The following is a 21,392-nucleotide window of genomic DNA, read 5'->3' on the forward strand; positions in this document are numbered from 1 at the left end:
GAAAGAGAGCACCTTCACTTGACCTTTAAATGGCATAGCTCACATAGAAAATGAAAATAGTTGCACAATACTTGGGATAAATGGTCAAGGAATCTAGCTACTCCGGATGACCAGCAGAGCTTCCATTCACTCTAGGCCAGGCCCAGCCATGCTGAATGCAGAGAAGATGAGTATTTCAACAGAACTAAATCTCATTTATTGCATACCAGTGTCCCATGTTACACTGGTTGGGAAACTGACTTAACCTAAAAGAAAAGATCTTGGTACAATTTGGGTTCCCCAGGAATCACCCTCCGAGAAGAATTTTAATAAGCAGAATGTTTATTTAAAAGTATCCTTGGGAACAACACTTACGGAAGGGAGGGAAAGGAAGCAGAAGTGTGCAGAGGGAGATGTTGAGTCACAATGCAGGCTCAAGGACAGCCTTAGCCAAACCCACTTGGAGCTCTGGAGCTAAAATGTTCCCACAAAGTGGTCCTGAGTTGGGTCAGGATAACCATGCCTTTTTCTGTATTTCCACATCAATCAGTCAGTGGATGTGAGCCACCTCAGGAAGTGGTGTGACCTTGAACAAGACAGCATTGTATTACTGCAAAAAAAAAAAAAAAAAAAAACCCAGTGCCGTCGAGTCAATTCCAACTCGTGACCCAGTAATCCCTAAAGGGGCTCGAAACTGAAGACTGTTTGCTGGCAGCCTTTCTAGCAGCTGAGGAAATGAATCTTTCAGTAAAGAGGGATCTGGGAAGTGCATCATAGTGTCTACTACGGATCTCCAAACTAGATTTCTTAGACACCGATCTGCCTCAACACCATTCGCTTTTGCAACACACTCCTATTTACAGCATCTCTCACTAAATACAATGGGTAGGGGGACAAGGAAAGAGATACTTTTATGACTCCAAAGGCACAGCTGCCTCTCATTCTAACATGTGAAATCTATAAAGGTCCATTCCCAAAGGAGGGGTTCATTCAACTGTACATTAATCTCTTTAAAAGCATAGTGCATTAGGCACTCATTTTTATTTGGCCTTACCACTACCCCCAGTTTAAACACAGATGTCTAGCTTACCTGCCTTATTCAAAGCTGGGGTTGAATTTCATCAATGCACTATATTTTAAGGAGTATTAAGTTATCACCTGAAACAAGGTCTACCATGAAGGGTCTGTCTTTTCTTTCTGGTATGACTCTAAAATGCCAGTACCACCTGACTGGTACTATGTTTATGGCCACTTATCATTTATATTCAGTGATCTTTAGCCAATTGCTTTTTAGGGTTGGGAGACCACAGCCAAGGCACCATATGAAGTTACTAGACAAAAGGAAGAAGCCACTAGAGTTAGGAAGCAGAGTGGGCCAAAGAAAGACTGTTGCAAAGACTTCTACTTTCCAAATTTTGCTCACATTTGGCCTGTCTTGTATTGTTTTCTTTGTAGTCCTGGGAGTAATGCCATAAGATATTTTCACCCAATACTTGGTGAGAAAATAGACAGTGTGTTCACTAATTCTTAAAATAACGAGGAAACATCATCAAGAACAAAATCTCAACTTAATATGACCTTGGAACAATACAAACACAGTTGAAAATACATGGTATAGTTCAATGCTAACATAATTGAGTTCTAAAGAAGGTCAAATTGATAGAAAAAAGTCAGTTATGAAAATATCTACATATTTGTATATGCCATTACCCTTACCTAAACCACTTCCCTTGCTTCTCCATCTCTAAAGCATGCCTACCCTTTGAGTCTAAGCTTAAATCCTACTTCATCCATGGAGTCTTCCCCAAATACTCCAATCCCTTTACCAACACAACTGCTTAATGTTCAGTGTGTCTATAAAATATTTGACCTTCATCACTGTTTTTTGTTGTAGTGCTACTGAGCACCCACTATGTGCCAAGCACAGCATTATAAAATTCACATATCTTATCAGATTGAATCCTTGTATGAGCCCTATTAGCCAGCTCTGACTATCCCGATTTGACATTATAAGAGAACAGAGGCTCAGAGAGGTGAATTGGTTCTGCAGGTTAAATGCGAGAAGCAGGCATTAAACCAAACTCAGATATATTACAATATCTATGTTCTTTCTACTATGCTGCCTATATTGCATGTATTTCTCATTTCCCTTGGGTAGACCGTACACTTCTTAGGAGAAGAAACTATGTATAATACCCCTTTCTTGCACTGTTTTGTACTCACCCGCCATTATCTTGAATAACAAAGAGCACATACATCATGTGTATGTTTGAGAGAAACAAAGAAAAAGAAGATATTAGATAGAAAAGTCAGTAAGTGGACTCCTACAAGTATTCTAGATTACTCCTGAAGAAGTAAAAACTTACCAAAAGGATACAGCTCCTAAAAATATTAAGAACAATTTTTGTACCAGTCTTTCCCTGTTTCCATGTTCAGGTGCCAATCTGTGACTTAGTTAAGACCTTGACTTTCTCACCCAGTAATACGGAAGCAAGCAATTGGGAAATTTGATTAAGAGTCGGGGTTACCCATGGCATGAAGAAGCTTAATACAGATACATGTCTGGTTGCCTTTTATTAAAATAAATTGAAATGATTTATCTCCAATGATAACAATACAAATGGAAACACTTGGCAGTTCCCTTGAATATCTAATGAAGGATTACCCTCACACTCACATTTATATCCTGTAGTGTGCACGGCACTGAGAGAAGGCCAGGAAAGTGACAACTCCTTAATTAGTTAGCGCTTGGTGACAAATTGGGGAAACTTCCTCTGGAATCTATGCAGATGGAGGAGATGGTAGATTGGTTTAAACGTCACTCTCTTTATTATATGTTTCACAAGGCGTACGCTTTTATTTCATTGTTAAATATTTACAAACTCAAGGAAATAAGATTCACTAAATAACATGGTAAAAACCAAATGAAAGGTTTTGCTTCATTTAGTACCTGAATCAACAGTACTTTACCTATCAAGGCAGACCTGAAACCTCCTTTTACCAACTTTTCTGTGATATGAGAAAAATAATTAGAACCAACTACCTAACTTTATTCATCAGTGCCCCTCATAGGCAAGCTGTATAAAAAAAAGCTATTTTTAAGTAGTTTTCCTCAAAAAGTTACCCTGTAAGCAGTTGTACTCTCCCTCTAGAATTATGACTCAAATTATTTATTGAATTATATCAAAATGCCATACAGAATTTAGTAATGATAGCTGTATGCAATAATTACATGCTACACTGCCTCCATTGGAAACCATGGTAACCGATCAGTTGCTGTTTCAGCCTGCCACCATAGCTGAGAGTGTCACAGAGGAGAAATAACTTACTATACCCATAATCGCATACATTCAACCTGGAGAGAACCACAAAAGGGCTATTGATTTATAATTAAGCTAATAAGTTATTCTAATTATAGCCACATTTCCCCCTGAGATTTGTGCATGCAATTATGATAGGGGGTAAAGGCAGGGAGGGAAGAAAAGGAGGGGAGGAGAATGGGAGGGAAGGAGATGAAGGCATAATAATTAACATACACTTTTTTTTGGAAAAGTGATTTTACTTCTTTTTATAGGAAAAGCTATAAAGATAAGGAATAATTCTTCAAAAACTCATAACATGAGGGTCAACCATGGCCTTGGTTTTCAGCTTTTCTCCAAAACAAGACTTGGAGGACATCCTCTCCAGTCTCTTATTGTGAATTCCTCTCTGAATCTTCCCTGATGAGTCATTTAGCCTCCACTGGAACACATTATGTAACAGAGGGATTACTACCCATTTCATGATTGGACCTTGTCATTGGTAGGAAGGTCCTCCAAACCCCATGGATCAAAATCTGCCTCTGGGCATCTGACCGTTTTATCCCGATACTACCCCATTTGGAACAACCCTAGTCCATGCCAGACTCTCTCCTTCCTCCGAATCTTTGGATTTACTCTTCTGCTTGTCTGGAATGCTTTTTCAGTAGCTCTTCAAATGACTGGCTTCATCTTGTCAACTCAGCTCAAATGTCATCTCAGAGAAGCCTTCCCTGACCACCTGCTCTCTCAAACTAAACTAGCTTCCTCCAAGCCTCTCTATCACCTGCACATCACTTACTATTTTCTGAAATTAATATTGGCACATGATTATTTACATGTACATTACTTATCTTCTCCCCACTGGGCTGTTAGCTCCTTAAGAATAGCTATCTTGTATTTCTTATTCACCACAGTAATCTTAGTGCCTAGCTCCTTTCCCAATCCCATATATAGTCCTTCTTCCCTAAACAAATATCAGGTAGAATATTTTTGCCCTTGGTCTTGTCCTACTCAACATTTAAATGGTATGCATTTTTCAATGATAAGTATACAGCAGGTGCTCAATAAATAGTTGATAATAAGAAGAAATGAATGATCGACATTTTAATAGTACTTTTTCTTCATGCCATCCCTCCAAATGTTTGAAGAAAATTGTCCTACCTCATTCAAGTCTCCTCTTAAAGCTATTCATTCATGATTTCTTCAATTCTTCTTCTTAGGATCTGTTTTTGACATCTCTCATTATTTGGTTATGTCTCCCTGACCTGCCAATTTATCAATATTCCAACTTACAATCTAGCATACACAACTCAGTAGGAGCTTTCAGGTGTGATCTGACCTATGCAGACATGGTCACTGACAGATGTGATCAAAACATCAATATCCAGACAAAGCATTTCAATGTATTTTATGAGCCTCACGTAGTCTTGATACCTAAAGAAACTGGACAAAGGTAGCACACACAAAAAAGAAATCAACAGTTTAGGTCTGTCTCAGACACAGAGCCCTTGTTCCAAACAACAGCTTAGATGAAATGTCAAAATAGAAAATCCAAGTGTTGTGGCACACAGAATAATGATCCACAAACATGTCTAGGTTTTAATCCCTGGAAACTGTAAATGTTAGCTTCTTATATGGCCAAAGGGACTCTGCAGATGTGATAAAATTAAGGATCTTAAGATGGGGAGATCATCCTGGATTATCCAGTGGGCTCAGTATAATCACAAGTGTCCTTATAAGAAGGAGGCAGAGGGAGACTTGATGACAGAAGAGAAGGCACCATGAGGACAGAAGCAGAGACTAGGGTGATGCAGCTATGAGCCTGGGGATGCTAGCAGCCACTAGAAACTGGAATAGACAAAGAATGGATTCTTCCTTGTTTTAAGTCAAAAAAACCAAACAACAATAAAAAAAACCCCACTATTCTGGTTAAGCCGCCAGTCAGCCAGTCAGTGTCCCAAAACTATGTTACCACCTTGTATTTACAATGGTGTGATACAGCACAATGCTTTCCAAATTTTACTGTGCAGATACATCACCTGGGGATCCTGTTATAAAGCAAATTCTGATTCAGTAGGTCTAGGGTGAGGTCTGAGATTCTACATTTCTAACAAGCTGCTGGTCTGTAAGCCACATTTTGAGTAACAAGTCTATACTGGACATGCTGAACCTGGAATTAAGAAAGCAAAATTTGAACTGCAGCTTGTCCTAATTATCTAGTGCTGTTGTAACAGAAATACCACAAGTGGGTGGCTTTAATGAACAGACATTTATTTTCTCACAGTTTAGGAGGCTAGAAGTCCGAATTCAGGGCACCAGCTCTAGGGGAAGGCTTTCTCTCTCTGTCAGCTCTGGGAGAAGGTCCTTGTCTCTCTTCAGCTTCTATTCCTAGGTTCTTTGGCAATCCTGTGGCATGTATCTTCCCCTCCATTTGTGCTTGCTTGCTTAATCTGCTCTTTTATATCTCAAAAGAGATTGATTTTAGACAAACTCTACACTAATACTGCCTCATTAACATAATAGAGAAGACCCATTCCCAAATGGGATTATTACTACAGGTAGGGGTTAGGATTTACAACCCATATTTATGGGGGACACAATTTAAACCATAACACAGCTCTACCATTTAATAGCAGCATACATGTGGATAAATACACTGGCTTTATTATCTATAAAAGAGGAATAAATATAACTCTCTTTGTGGGTTGCTTTAAGAGGCAAATAAGATAACAAATGTAGTTGGCACACAGTAGGGATATAACAAATATTTACTCAATGAATGACCTTCTACCAATGAAAGTTGGAGGCTCATATTGAATGTACAGTCAGCAAAAACCTGACATCTTTTTCATAGAAATGGCTACAAAGCCAAATTTTCTCTCATCCAGCATTTGTACAGTTGATTTTTTTTAACCTAAATACAGGACGTAACATTTATAACTATTAAATTTCATCTTGTTAGCTTTGGCCAGAGTTCCAGCCTGTCAAGATGATTTTCAATTCAGATTCAGTTACTCAGTGTATTAGATATTGCTCCAAACTTTATGTCATCTACAAATTTGATAAGTATGCCTTCTATGTCATTATACATATCGTTAAAATGTTGAGGAGGACAAGACCAAGGGCAGAGATATTCTACATTTTATTTGTTTTGAGGGAAGGACTATACATGGGGTGGGGGAAGGAGCTGGAATTGTTTGGCAAACTGTAAATCCATATAACTGAATATCATCCAGTCCACATTTCTCCATTTTTTCCCTACATAGTTTCCATAAAATATTTTTGTGAAATATGAATTAAATTAAAACACATTACATCTATGGAATTTTCTCATCTTCCCATCAAACTAAAACTAATAATAAGAAAGAAAGAAATTATTTTGGCATGACTTATTTTATTCTTGGTGAACTTATGCTCTCTTTTAGTGATCACTGTTTTCTTTTCTAAGTGCTCAATCATACTTTTTTAACAATCTATTCCATAATTTCAACAAGCAAGAATCAGTGCTATAGTCATTGGCAGCATATGTATTCTTTGACTGAAGACTGTTCGACACATTTTTTTCAAAATTCTTAAAAAGGTTTTCTGTTTTTATCACATGCAAACACCTTTATGTTTATAAATTTATTTGAGTTGCCCTGCTTTGCTATCAAAACAAAGCAGACTCAATCATCACACAAATGTATGTGCACACATCCACCCCAGGCTATACAAGGTTCCCTTGGTTCTCAACTGATCTCACTATTCCTTCAGAGCCCACTTTTTAACAACCTACATGGCAAGCATAAATGCTGTAGGTGACACTGGCCTCTCCTGAAATGCAGTGATGGAAATCATGGGAGACTGAAGTCATCTCTGCTTGCAGGCACTTGTGAGGTACATGCTCAAAATATGATTTATACCAACCTCAAGAGAGAACTGGGAACCTGACAGCGAGGCTCATGTGGATGAGTGTGTTTATATGAGACAGTTGAGTCAGTTTCTTTTGACGGCCAATAGGGAAATTCAAATAAATTAAGATTCTAATTATTTTCATTTAGTCATTTAATAGAAACAACATGATTGTGTATAAATACGAATAGGGAAGGTGTAGTTTTACAATGTAGACTCTGAGAGGAACGGCGACTTGTCCAAGGCCACACAACTATTAAGATGTGGAGACTAGATATCACCACACCTTATGAGACTTCAAAAATCATGTGGACACAAGGCACAAGCACTGGCAATTTTGAAGCACAGAACTGCAGAGGTACATGGGAGTTTACGGTAATGCAGAAAAGCATAAGAAGAATGGTGCTTTATTCTTTTCAAAAATCCTTACACTAATGTTTATGATGTCCCTTTCCTCCTCAGAATCTCAAAGTTGTTCCGGGTGCTAAACATTCCCTCTAACCTGTAAAGGCCAGAGTTCCTAAGAAGTTTGGAAAGGATCAAGAAAATGAGTTTACGATACATAAAGAAAATCTACTCAGCACATAAAATCAAGTGAGAAAAAGAAACTGTCAACACACAAAAAAAGACAGCAAAATGACAGCACTAAATTCATACCTATCCATAATTACCCTGAATGTAAATGGACTAAACGCACCAATAAAGAGATAGAGAGTGGCAGAATGGTTGAAAAACAAGATCTGTCTATATGCTGCCTATAAGAGACACATTTTAGACTTAGAGACACAAACTAAAACTCAAAGGATGGAAAAAAATAAAAGGCAAACAACAATCAAAAAAGAACAGGGATGGCAATATTAATTTCTGACAAAATAGACTTGAAAGTTAAATCCATCAGAAAGGATAAGGAAGGACACTATATAATGATTAAAGGGACAATACACCAAGAAGATATAACCATATTAAATACTTACGCACCCAATGACAGGGCTGCAAGATACATAAAACAAACTCTATCAGCATTGAAAAGTGAGATGGACAGCTCAACAATACTAGTAGGAGACTTCAACACACCACTTTTGGTGAAGGACAGGACACCCAGAAAGAAGCTCAATAAAGACATGGAAGATCTAAATGCCACAATCAACCAACTTGACCTCATAGACATACACAGAACACTCCACCCAAGAGCAACCAACTATACTTTCTTTTCTAGTGCACATGGAACATTCTCTAGAATAGACCACATATTAGGTCATAAAGCAAGTCTTAGCAGAATCCAAAACACTGAAATATTACAAAGCGTCTTCTCTGACCATAAGGCCATAAAAGTGGAAATCAATAACAGGAAAAGCAGGGAAAAGAAATCAAACACTTGAAAACTGAACAATACCCTGCTCAAAAAAGACCGGATTATAGAAGACATTAAGGATGGAATAAAAAAAATTCAGAGAATCCAATGAGAATGAAAACACTTCTGATCAGAATCTTTGGGGCACAGCAAAAGCGGTGCTCAGAGGCCATTTTATATCAATAAATGTACACATCCAAAAAGAAGAATGGGCCAAAATCAAAGAATTTTCCCTACAACTTGAACAAATAGAGAGCAACAAAAGAAGCCCACAGGCACCGGAAGAAAACAAATAATAAAAATTAGAGCTGAACTAACTGAAATAGAAAACAGAAAAACAATTGAAAGAATTACCAAGACCAAAAGCTGGTTTTTTGAAAAAATCAAGAAAATTGATAAACCACTAGCCAAACTGAAAAAAGAAAAACAGGAGAGGAAGCAAATAACCCGAATAAGAAATGAGATGGGCGATATTACAACAGACCCAACTGAAATTGAAAGAATCGTATCAGATTCCTATGACAAACTGTACTCAAACAAATTTGAAAACCTAGAAGAAATGGATAAATTCCTAGAAACACACTACCTACCTAAACTAACACAAACAGAGGAAGAACAATTAAATAGACCCATAACAAAAGAAGAGATTGAAAAGGTAATCAAAAAACTCCCAACAAAAAAAAGCCCTGGTCTGGACTGCTTCACTGCAGAGTTCTCCCAAACTCTCAGAGAAGAGTTAACACCACTACTACTAAAGGTATTTCAGAGCATAGAAAAGGACGGAATACTACTAAACTCATTCTATGAAGCCACCATATCCCTGATACCCAAATCAGGTAAAGACACCACAAGAAAATTATAGACTTATATCCCTCATGAATGTAGATGCAAAAATCCTCAACAAATTCTAGCCAATAGAATTCAACAACATATCAAAAAAATAATTCACCATGACCAAGTGGGATTCATACCAGGTATGCAGGGATGGTTCAACATTAGAAAAACAATTAATGTAATCCATCACATAAATAAAGCAAAAGACAAGAATCATATGATTTTATCAATTGATGCAGAAAAGGCATTTGACAAAGTTCAACACTCATTCGTGATAAAAAACTCTCAGCAAAATAGGAATTGAAGGAAAATTCCTCAACATAATAAAGGGCATTTATACAAAGCCAACAGCCAACATCACCCTAAATGGAGAGAGCCTGTAAACATTCCCATTGAGATCGGGAACCAGACAAGGATGCCCTTTATCGCCACTCTTATTCAACATTGTGCTGGAAGTCCTAGCCAGAGCAATTAGGCTAGATAAAGAAATAAAGGCCATCCAGATTGGCAAGGAAGCTTCTCTATTTGCAGATGACATGATCTTCTACACAGAAAACCCTAAGGAATCCTCCAGAAAACTACTGAAACTAATAGAAGAGTTCAGCAGAGTATGGGGATACAAGATAAACATACAAAAATCAGTTGGATTCCTCTACACCAACAAAAAGAACATCAAAGAGGAAATCACCAAACCAATACCATTTACAGTAGCCCCCAAGAAGATAAAATACTTAGGAATAAATCTTACCACAGATGTAAAAGACTTATACAAAGAAAACTACAGTACACTTCTGCAAGAAACCAAAAGAGACTTACATAAGTGGAAGAACATACTTTGCTCATGGATAGGAAGACTTAACGTTATAAAAATGTCTATTCTACCAAAACCGATCTATACATTTAATGCAATTCCTATCCATATCCCAACAATATTCTTTAATGAGATGGAGAAACAAATCACCAACTTCATATGGAAGGGAAAGAGGCCCCGGATAAATAAGGCATTACTGAAAAAGAAGAACAAAGTGGGAGGCCTTACTTTACCTGATTTTAGAACCTATTATACCGCCACAGTAGTCAAAACAGCCTGGTACTGGTACAACAACAGATACATGGACCAATGGAACAGAATTGAGAATCCAGACATAAATCCATCCACATATCAGCAGTTCGTATTTGACAAAGGCCCCAAAACAGTTAAATGGGGAAAAGACAGTCTTTTTAACAAATGGTGCTAGCATAACTGGATATCCATCTGCAAAAAAAATGAAACAAGACCCATAACCTCACTCTATCCACAAAAACTAACTCAAAATGGATCAAAGACCGAAACATAAAATCTAAAATGATAAAGATCATGGAAGAAAAAATAGAGACAATATTAGGAGCCCTAATATACGGCATAAACTATGCAAAACATTATAAAGAATGTAGAAGGAAAACTAGATAACTGGGAGCTCCTAAAATTTAAACACCTATGCTCATCCAAAGACTTCACCAAAAGAGTAAAAAGACTACCTACAGACTGGGAAAAAGTTTTTAGCTATGACATTTCTGATCAGTGCCTGATCTCTAAAATCTACATGATACTGCAAAAACTCAACTACAAGACAAATAACCCAATTAAAAAATGGGCAAAAGATATGAATAGACACTTCACTAAAGAAGACATTCAGGTAGCTAACAGATAAATGAGGAAATGTTCACGATCACTAGCCATCAGAGAAATGCAGATCAAAACTACAATGAGATTTCATCTCAATCCAACAAGGCTGCCATTAATCCAAAAAACACAAAAGAATAAATTTTGGAGAGGCTATGGAGAGATTGGAACACTTCTACACTGCTGGTGGGAATGTCAAACGGTACAACCACTTTGGAAATCGATTTGGCGCTTCCTTAAAAAGCTAGAAATAGAACTACCATACGATCCACCAATCCCACTCCTCGAAATATATCCTAGAGAAATAAGAGGCTTTACACGAACAGATATATGCACACCCTGTTTATTGCAGCACTGTTCACAACAGCAAAAAGATGGAAGAAAACAAGGTGCCCATCAATGGATGAATGGATAAATAAATTATGGTATATTCACACAATGGAATACTATGCATCGATAAAGAACAGTGAGGAATCTGTGAACCATTTCATAACCTGGAGGAACCTGGAAGGCATTATGCTGAGTGAAATTAGTCAGTTGCAGAAGGACGAATATTGTATAAGACCACTATTATAAGAATTTGAGAAATAGTTTAAACTGAGAAGAAAACATTATTTTGTGGTTATGAGAGGGGGGAGGGAGGGAGAGGGGCATTCACTAATTAGATAGTAGATAAGAACTACTTTAGGTGAAGGGAAAGACAGCACACAATACAGGGGAGGTCAGCACAACTGGACTAAACCAAAAGCAAAGAAATTTCCTGAATAAACTGAATGCTTCGAAGGCCAGCGTATCAGGGCCAGGGGTCTGGGGACCATGGTTTCAGGGGACATCTAAGTCAATTGGCATAATAAAATCTATTAAGAAAACATTCTGCATCCCACTTTGAAGAGTGGCGTCTGGGGTCTTAAACGCTGGCAAGCAGCCATCTAAGATGCATCAGTTGGTCTCAACCCACCTGGAGCAAAGGAGAATGAGGAACACCAAGGACACAAGGTGATTACAAGCCCAAGAGACAGAAAGGGCCACATGAATCAGCGACTACATCATCCTGAGATCAGAAGAACTAGATGGTGCCCGGCTACAACCAATGACTGCCCTGACAGGGAACACAACAGAGAACCCCTGAGGGAGCAGGAGAGCTGTGCGATGCAGACCCCAAATTCTCATAAGACTAAACTTAATGCTCTGACTGAGACTGGAAGGATCCCGGTGGTCATGGCCCGCAGACCTTCTGTTGCCCCAGGACAGGAACCATTCCCGAAGTGAACTCTTCAGACATGGATTGGACTGGACAATGAGCTGGAGAGGGATGCTGGTGAGGAGTGAGCTTCTTGGATCAGGTGGACATTTGAGACTATGTTGGCATCTCCTGCCTGGAGGGGAGATGAGAGGGTAGAGGGGGTTAGAAGCTGGCGAAATGGACATGAAAAGAGAGAGTGGTGGGAGAGAGCGGGCTGTCTCGTTAGGGGGAGAGTAATTGGGAGTGTGTAGCAAGGTGCATATGGGTTTTTGTGTGAGAGACTGACTTGATTTGTAAACTTTCACTTAAAGCACAATAAAAATTATAAAATAAAAAAAGAAAGAAAGAAAATGAGCTTAGATGCCACACAGACAGCATCCATATAGCCAGGAGAAATTCTCATCACATAATAGGACTCTTTCATGAAAAAACCCCAGATACAGGTTTTGCCACTGCCATCCACTTGACACCCATGATGCTAGCACTGGCCACTGGTACCTCTCCACACATACCTCAGAAAAACCAAACACTTCCACCACCAAGTCTATCAGAAGAGCTGTTGGGCCATGCCATATGGTGCTCACTTCTGCTTTCCCAATTTCCAGTTGCATCTATCCCCTTCGCAGAAGCTAGATCACACGAGGAAAACTAGCTGCAAGAGAATCTGGGTAATGTAGTTTTAACATTTCCATCTTTGGGGCACTGGCAGGCAGCTAGAAGCAGATTGAGCAAGCGAGTCTGTTGTATGACACATGGCAGGGGACGACTTTCTAATTTCTCATTATCTTTTTTACAAAATTTGATTCATATCTCATGTAAACTCATAGGATTGCTCCTGAGTGAATTCCTGAAGGAAACAGTTGATCAAAATCAGTGTCATCTCAAGGTGTTTGTTCTCTGCCAATATTGCTACAGAGAAACGAGTGCTCAGTGTATACATCATCAGTCTTGTATTTTTCCTACAGCTTGTTTCAACAGCAATTAAGAGTTTGAGGTTTTTTGGTGGTGTTTTTCATGTTTATAAAAATGCTAGTGGTGTTGAAAGGACAGATGAATAGGCTCTCTAAGTGTGACAGGGAAGGCAAAGACAGAACTTTCATTTCCATAAAGCATCGCACAAGCTCTCCTTTATTGCCAGCACAATCTGCTGCTGGCTTTAAAAACAATAACTGCATCTTTTCATTTCCCTCTCTTAAAAAAAATATTTGCCCCTGTTCTCAAGGAGACAAATTTTCATCTTTTCCCTATGCTTTCAAGAATTTATTAATCTCAGAAGTCGATTATTAGAAGAAAAAGGATATCACTAAAAGAAAACATGAAGTATAGATCTGGGAGATAAATGAGCAGAGGGAAATTCAAGGGTATTATAAAGTTATTGCTGGTTCCTTCTCCAGTGTGAAAACTAAAGGTTTACAATTCCTAAATTAAGGCCTTGAGGTAACATTAAAACACTGAATTTTTATCTGTACAGCTGAAGAAGGCTTGTGTGGTTGAATCTTAAAATTAACACTAAAAAGGACATTTGTGCTTTAGGGATCTCACTTGCCTCTACTTGGGCCCTGAGATATCTTGATGATTGGCACCAGCCTAAAATCTACTTCTAAAAATGAAATAGATGGGATTTTAGGGCCAAAATGTATTGTGTATGCGGTTGCCCACGTGGTCCCAGAATTAGTGATGTCTCCAAGTAGAGAACATCTGCTTGCCTTTTGAAGATGTACAGACATGACCATCCCTTGTAGAGGAATTATTTTGCCAACACCTTGCCCATTGCTTGGAACCAACCACAAAATGACTGCCTTTCCTTTTTCACCTAGGATAACACCAACAGAGGAAAAGGAAGACAACAAAGAAAGAAGAGAGGTAAAATCTCAGGACAGAGGAAGGCTGAGAGAGACACTCTGTTTTGAGGTGTCCACTGATTAAGGTCACTTAATCCGTCAACGTCTGGTTTTCAGATCTGCTCATGACTCATCACCCATTGTTTATACTCTTGCTTGACCCTGGACCCTGCTCAGAATGCTTAGTCTAGCAAGGGAGAAACAAACAAATAACTGTATTGTATATGTTCAATGCCTAAAGACATACCTTTAAAACACTGTAATAGTTCTGAGGAGAGGTTACTATACATGCTTAGATATACATTGTTTTTTCTCAAATTGCTGGCCCGTTATATCAAAAAACAAAAAACCAAAGCCACTGCCATCAAGCCAATTCCGGCTCCTAGTGACCCTATAGGACAGAGAAGAGCTGCTTCATAGGGTTTCCAAGGCTGTAAATCTTTACAGAAGCAGACTGCTACATCTTTCTCCCACAGAGCCACTGGTAGGGTCGAACAGCCAACCTTTTGGTTAGCAGCCGAGCACTTTAACCACTGCCACCACCGGGAATCGCTCCATTATCTTTGAATCATTATAAATTCTGTCATAGTACAGGGGGCTCTGTCAATTAATTTAATTTGCATAACAAACTACTATTCCAGAAAGATACATTAGCCTAAACCAGTGTGTCTCCAATCTTAGGGTCCATCAGAATCATCTGGAGGACTTGTTAAAAACCCAGAATGTTACATTCTGCCCCCCCCCCCGCAAAGTTTCTAATTCAGTGAGGCTGGGATCGGGCCAAGGAGCCCTGGTGGCCAGCAATGGGTATCGGAGGTAGGGCCCAAGAGTTTGCAAGTCTAACAAATTCCCAGGTTATGCTGATGCTGCCAGCCAGAGGACCTCGTTTGGAGAACCACTGCCCGACTGACGATTGTTTTAGATCAATGGCTCTGAACTCTGGCAGTGTATTAGAATCATTTGGCATGATTTCAAAAACTACAATTCTGGGGCTCTATCCCAGATCTGTTAAATTAGAATACTTAAACCCCCACCCCAACCCCCATGCTCTGCTTGTAGTTTTTAAGGCTCTTTGGGTGATTCTAGGGTTCAGGCAGAGCTAAAAACACCTGTTTTAGATAAATATGAATTATTTTCACCTAAGATAACCAGTTTTTTAATGAGGCAAATAATCTTAACCTAGATTCAGTAATTAATCCTGGAGCATGTGACCTTACAGTTGCAACTGTCATGATGTTACACGGTTAATTTGTGGAAATCACTAAGCTATGCCTAAAGGAAAGAATAAAAAATAAATAAATAAAACATTGTTCTAATCACACAGGAATGGATTTTTGCACTTGGGTTAAAGCTTTAGTAACAGCATCAAAGCTGGTGAACACTGTAGGTGGAAGTAAAAATGGTATCTTCTGGAAAAACATGTTAGAGGGCAAAAAAGAGTGACTTTAGTGACCACGAAGACATAGGTGAAGAATTTGAATAAAACTGTTTTCCAAAATGTGAGAATAGAACAAAGCAATATTTCTAAAATAGTTGATGTTTTATATAATGTGACTTTAATTATGTATGCATAACTCTATTAATACATTTGCTATTATAAATATGTATTTGACCAGTCTGCATCTCTACAGTTTATATATTCGAGTTGAACTTTTTTTTTTGTTCTCTTCACTCATTAATTGGGATATTACCTCACACTCACGCATACACAGAATTTTGGCTGAGGGAACCAGGGATGTCTTTCTGGGAGAGGTGGCATTTAAGCTGGCCCTTCACACACTGGCTAGGTATTCATCAGGTAATTCAAGGGTAGAGAGGCTTTTCAAGCAGAGGAAACCACATGAGTGAGGCATGGTGGTAAGAAAGCAAAAGCGAATAGTGAGTATGCCTATTGAGTATGGCATACTCCCTATTGAGTAATACAACTAATACATTGCTAAATTATGGAGGCTTGAACATCACGATAAGGAAATTTCACTTTTATTCAGTTATTTTCTAAAAATGACTCTTACAAGCATCATATCTCTGATTGGAAACCTACTTATTGCTTCTTATCCCTCTTCAGCCTTCACTTCTCTTCAGAGAGATCCTGAAACTTTTAAAGATAATTTCAAATGGTGACTCAACATGTGTGTTGCTGGTCCTCGTCTGAAATTACAAAACTCTATGGTCATAAGTCCCCATGGGCAGTTAAGAGGTTATAAGGAAGAAAATTACTTGTCACATCAACTTAGTATTTCAGTTATCTATTTCTATGTAAGAAACATCCCCAAATTGAGTGACTTAAAAATAATTTATTACCTTCCGTAACTCAGTGGATTGACCAGGTGTATCTCTTACTTCCTGAGGTGTTGGCCAGGACACAAGGAGATCTGGAAGGTTCAAAATGGCAGCATGCACATGGCTGGCTGCCAGCTGGTTGCTGATCCAGAGCTTACAGCTTGGGGCTTTAGTTCTCCTCAATTTAGGACTTCTCACATAGCTACTTGGGCATATTCATAACATGGCAGATGAGTTCCAAGATGGATCACTCCAAAAGGTGAATAAGGAAGCTGCAGATCTCTTAAGGTTCATCCTTGGATGTTACACAGTATCACTTGAGCTATATTCCATTCCAAACAGGTCACAGGGACAGGCCAGATTCAAGGGGAAGGAAAACAGACTCACTTTTTGATGGTAGAGTAAGAAGATTACATTGAAAAAGAGTATGAAAGATAGGAGGTATACTTGCGGTCATCTTTGAAAACAGTCTTTCACACTTAGACATACAAGTATGTGTACTAACCCACAGACAGGAATTTCAAAGATCAGCAGTATATGTGATGAAAAACTTGTACAGAACAATAAAAATTACAACGTTTATAAATTTTCTTAAGGAGTAGTGACTACAAAGAATAATGAGGAGTCCAAGAAAATAGCACGGATGAATCTGGAGGACATTATGGTGAGTGAAATAAGCCAATCACAAAAAGACAAACATTGTATGGTCCCACTATTATAAAAAGTCAAGAATAGATATATACACAAAAAGCGAAGTTCTTTGATGGTTACCAGGGGTGGAAGCAAGAGGGAGGGAGAATCACTTTCTAGATAGTAGACAAGGCAATTTCAAACATGTGTGAAATCAGCACAACTTGACTAAGGTCAATACATTAAAAAGTACACGAGAAAAAGGGGCAATTTCAGTAAATGCTGTAACATACACAAATTTCCAACAACAGTAAAAATAACAAAAAAGGAGGCAGAGCCAAGATGGCGGACTAGGCAGACGCTACCTCGGATCCCTCTTACAACAAAGACATGGAAAAACAAGTGAATTGATCACACACATAACAATCTACGAACCCTGAACAACAAACACAGATTTAGAGACGGAGAACGAACTAATACGGGGAAGCAGCGATTGTTTCCAGAGCCTGGAGCCAGCGTACCAGTCAGGTACGGCACAAGCACAGAGAGCTGCTCCACCCCCCTGAACTAACCCCGGGAGGGGAACCAGCCGGTTCCGCGGGCGGCGTGGGACGCAGCCGGTAGGAGAAGTCCCCGGGAGGCAGTGACTGGTCTTGGAGCAGGAAGAGCAGCGTCCCAGCTGGAGAACCGTCCCGCCGGGATTTGGACTGGACGCAGGTACGGCATAAACATGGAGAGCTGCTCCACCCCCCTGAACTAACCCTGGGAAGGGGCCCAGCCAGGTCGCGCGGGTGGCGTGGGACGCAGCCGGTAGGAGAAGTCCCCGGGAGGCAGAGACTGGTATTGGAGCGGGGAGAACAGCGTCCCAGCCGGGAGACTCGGTCACGGCACAAGCACGGGGAGCTGCTCCACCCATCTGAACTAACCCCGGGAGGCGGCCCAACTGGTTCTCGGAGGCAGCACGGCCACGCGGCTGGAGGGACGAGAAGTCCCCGGGAGGCAACGACTGATTTTGGAGTCGAGAGTGCACCGTCCCAGTAGGGGAGCCTTGACGCTGGGTGTAGGGCTGGAAGCAGAGGATCTGACCGTGACTCCAGCGGGCCAGACCCCCCAGGGGCAATCTCCACACAGCCAGCACACATAGGCGACGTGCCCGTGGGAATCTCAGATATAATAGTCATTCCAAGCAAGACAAGCAACTCTGGCTATATTCTGAGGTGCTACTCTCCTATCTCTCTGTTCCCTCCCCCACCCTCCCCAGGTGGCTTCATTAACATCCGAATAGCCTGAGCCAGAGGGAGAACTCTGATAGGGATCTGACTGCATTTTTTTTTAAGCGGATTTTCTGGAAAAACTAGTTTCCCAGTGATGGCTCGGAGACAACAATCCATATCAAACCACTTAAAGAAGCAGACCATGACAGCTTCTCCAACCCCCCAAACAAAAGAATCAAAATCTTTCCCAAATGAAGATTCAATCCTGGAATTATCAGATACAGAATATAAAAAACTAATTTACAGAATGCTTAAAGATATCACAAATGAAATTAGGATAACTGCAGAAAAAGCCAAGGAACACACTGATAAAACTGTTGAAGAACTCAAAAAAATTATTCAAGAACATAGTGGAAAAATTAATAAGTTGCAAGAATCCATAGAGAGACAACATGTAGAAATCCAAAAGATTAACAATAAAATTACAGAATTAGACAACGCAATAGGAAGTCAGAGGAGCAGACTCGAGCAATTAGAATGTAGACTGGGACATCTGGAGGACCAGGGAATCAACACCATCATAGCTGAAAAAAAATCAGATAAAAGAATTAAAAAAAAATGAAGAAACCCTAAGAATTATGTGGGACTCTATCAAGAAGGATAACCTGCGGGTGATTGGAGTCCCAGAACAGGGAGGGGGGACAGAAAACACAGAGAAAATAGTTGAAGAACTCCTGACACAAAACTTCCCTGACATCATGAAAGACGAAAGGATATCTATCCAAGATGCTCATCGAACCCCATTTAAGATTGATCCAAAAAGAAAAACACCAAGACATATTGTCATCAAACTCACCAAAACCAAAGATAAAGAGAAAATTTTAAAAGCAGCCAGGGAGAAAAGAAAGGTTTCCTTCAAGGGAGAATCAATAAGAATAAGTTCAGACTACTCAGCAGAAACCACACAGGCAAGAAGGGAATGGGACGACATATACAGAACACTGAAGGAGAAAAACTGCCAGCCAAGGATCATATATACAGCAAAACTCTCTCTGAAATATGAAGGCGAAATTAAGATATTTACAGACAAACACAAGTTTAGAGAATTTACAAAAACCAAACCAAAGCTACAAGAAATACTAAAGGATATTGTTTGATCAGAGAACCAATAATATCAGATATCAGCACAACACAAGGTCACAAAACAGAACGTCCTGATATCAACTCAAATAGGGAAATCACAAAAACAAACAAATTAGGATTAATTAAAAAAAAATACACATAACAGGGAATCATGGAAGTCAATAGGTAAAAGATCACAATAATCAAAAAGAGGGACTAAATACAGGAGGCATTGAACTGCCAGATGGAGAGTGATACAAGGCGATATAGAAGGATACAAGTTAGGTTTTTACTTAGAAAAATAGGGGTAAATAATAAGGTAACCAGAAAAAGGTATAACAACTCTATAACTCAAGATAAAAGCCAAGAAAAACGTAACGACTCAACTAACATAAAGTCAAACACTATGAAAATGAGGTTCTCACAATTTACTAAGAAAAACGCCTCAGCACAAAAAAGTATGTGGAAAAATGAAAGTGTCAACAACACACATAAAAAGGCATCAAAATGACAGCACTTAAAACTTATTTATCTATAATTACCCTGAATGTAAATGGACTAAATGCACCAATAAAGAGACAGAGAGTCACAGACTGGATAAAGAAACACGATCCATCTATATGCTGCCTACAAGAGACACACCTGAGACTTAGAGACACAAACAAACTAAGACTCAAAGGATGGAAAAAAGTATATCAAGCAAACAATAAGCAAAAAAGAAGAGGAGTAGCAATATTAATTTCTGACAAAATAGACTTTAGACTTAAATCCACCACAAAGGATAAAGAAGGACACTATATAATGATAAAAGGGACAATTGATCAGGAAGACATAACCATATTAAATATATATGCACCCAGTGACAGGGCTGCAAGACACATAAATCAAAATTTAACAGAACTGAAAAGTGAGATAGACACCTCCACAATTATAGTAGGAGACTTCAACACACCACTTTCGGAGAACGACAGGACATCCAGTAAGAAGCTCAATAGAGACACGGAAGATCTAATTACAACAATCAACCAACTTGACCTCATTGACTTATACAGAACTCTCCACCCAACTGCTGCAAGGTATACTTTTTTTCTAGCGCACATGGAACATTCTCTAGAATAGACCACATATTAGGTCATAAAACAAACCTTTGCAGAGTCCAAAACATCGAAATATTACAAAGCATCTTCTCAGACCACAAGGCAATAAAACTAGAGATCAATAACAGAAAAACTAGGGAAAAGAAATCAAATACTTGGAAAATGAACAATACCCTCCTGAAAAAAGACTGGGTTATAGAAGACATCAAGGAGGGAATAAGGAAATTCACAGAAAGCAACAAGAATGAAAATACTTCCTATCAAAACCTCTGGGACACAGCAAAAGCAGTGCTCAGAGGCCAATTTATATCGATAAATGCACACATACAAAAAGAAGAAAGAGCCAAAATCAGAGAACTGTCCCTACAACTTGAACAAATAGAAAGTGAGCAACAAAAGAATCCATCAGGCTCCAGAAGAAAACAAAAAATAAAAATTAGAGCTGAACTAAATGAATTAGAGAACAGAAAAACAATTGAAAAAATTAACAAAGCCAAAAGCTGGTTCTTTGAAAAAATTAACAAAATTGATAAACCATTGGCTAGACTGACTAAAGAAATACAGGAAAGGAAACAAATAACCCGAATAAGAAACGAGAAGCACCACATCACAACAGAACCAAATGAAATTAAAAGAATCATTTCAGATTATTATGAAAAATTGTACTCTAACAAATTTGAAAACCTAGGAGAAATGGATGAATTCCTGGAAAAACACAACCTACCTAAACTAACACATTCAGAAGTAGAACAACTAAATAGACCCATAACAAAAAAAGAGATTGAAACGATAATCAAAAAACTCCCAATAAAAAAAAGCCCTGGCCCGGATGGCTTCACAGCAGAGTTCTACCAAAATTTCAGAGAAGAGTTAACACCACTACTTCTGAAGGTATTCCAAAGCATAGAAAATGACGGAATACTACCCAACTCATTCTATGAAGCCACC

Source organism: Loxodonta africana, chromosome X (assembly GCF_030014295.1).
Source record: "Loxodonta africana isolate mLoxAfr1 chromosome X, mLoxAfr1.hap2, whole genome shotgun sequence".
NCBI classification, from domain to species: domain Eukaryota; kingdom Metazoa; phylum Chordata; class Mammalia; order Proboscidea; family Elephantidae; genus Loxodonta; species Loxodonta africana.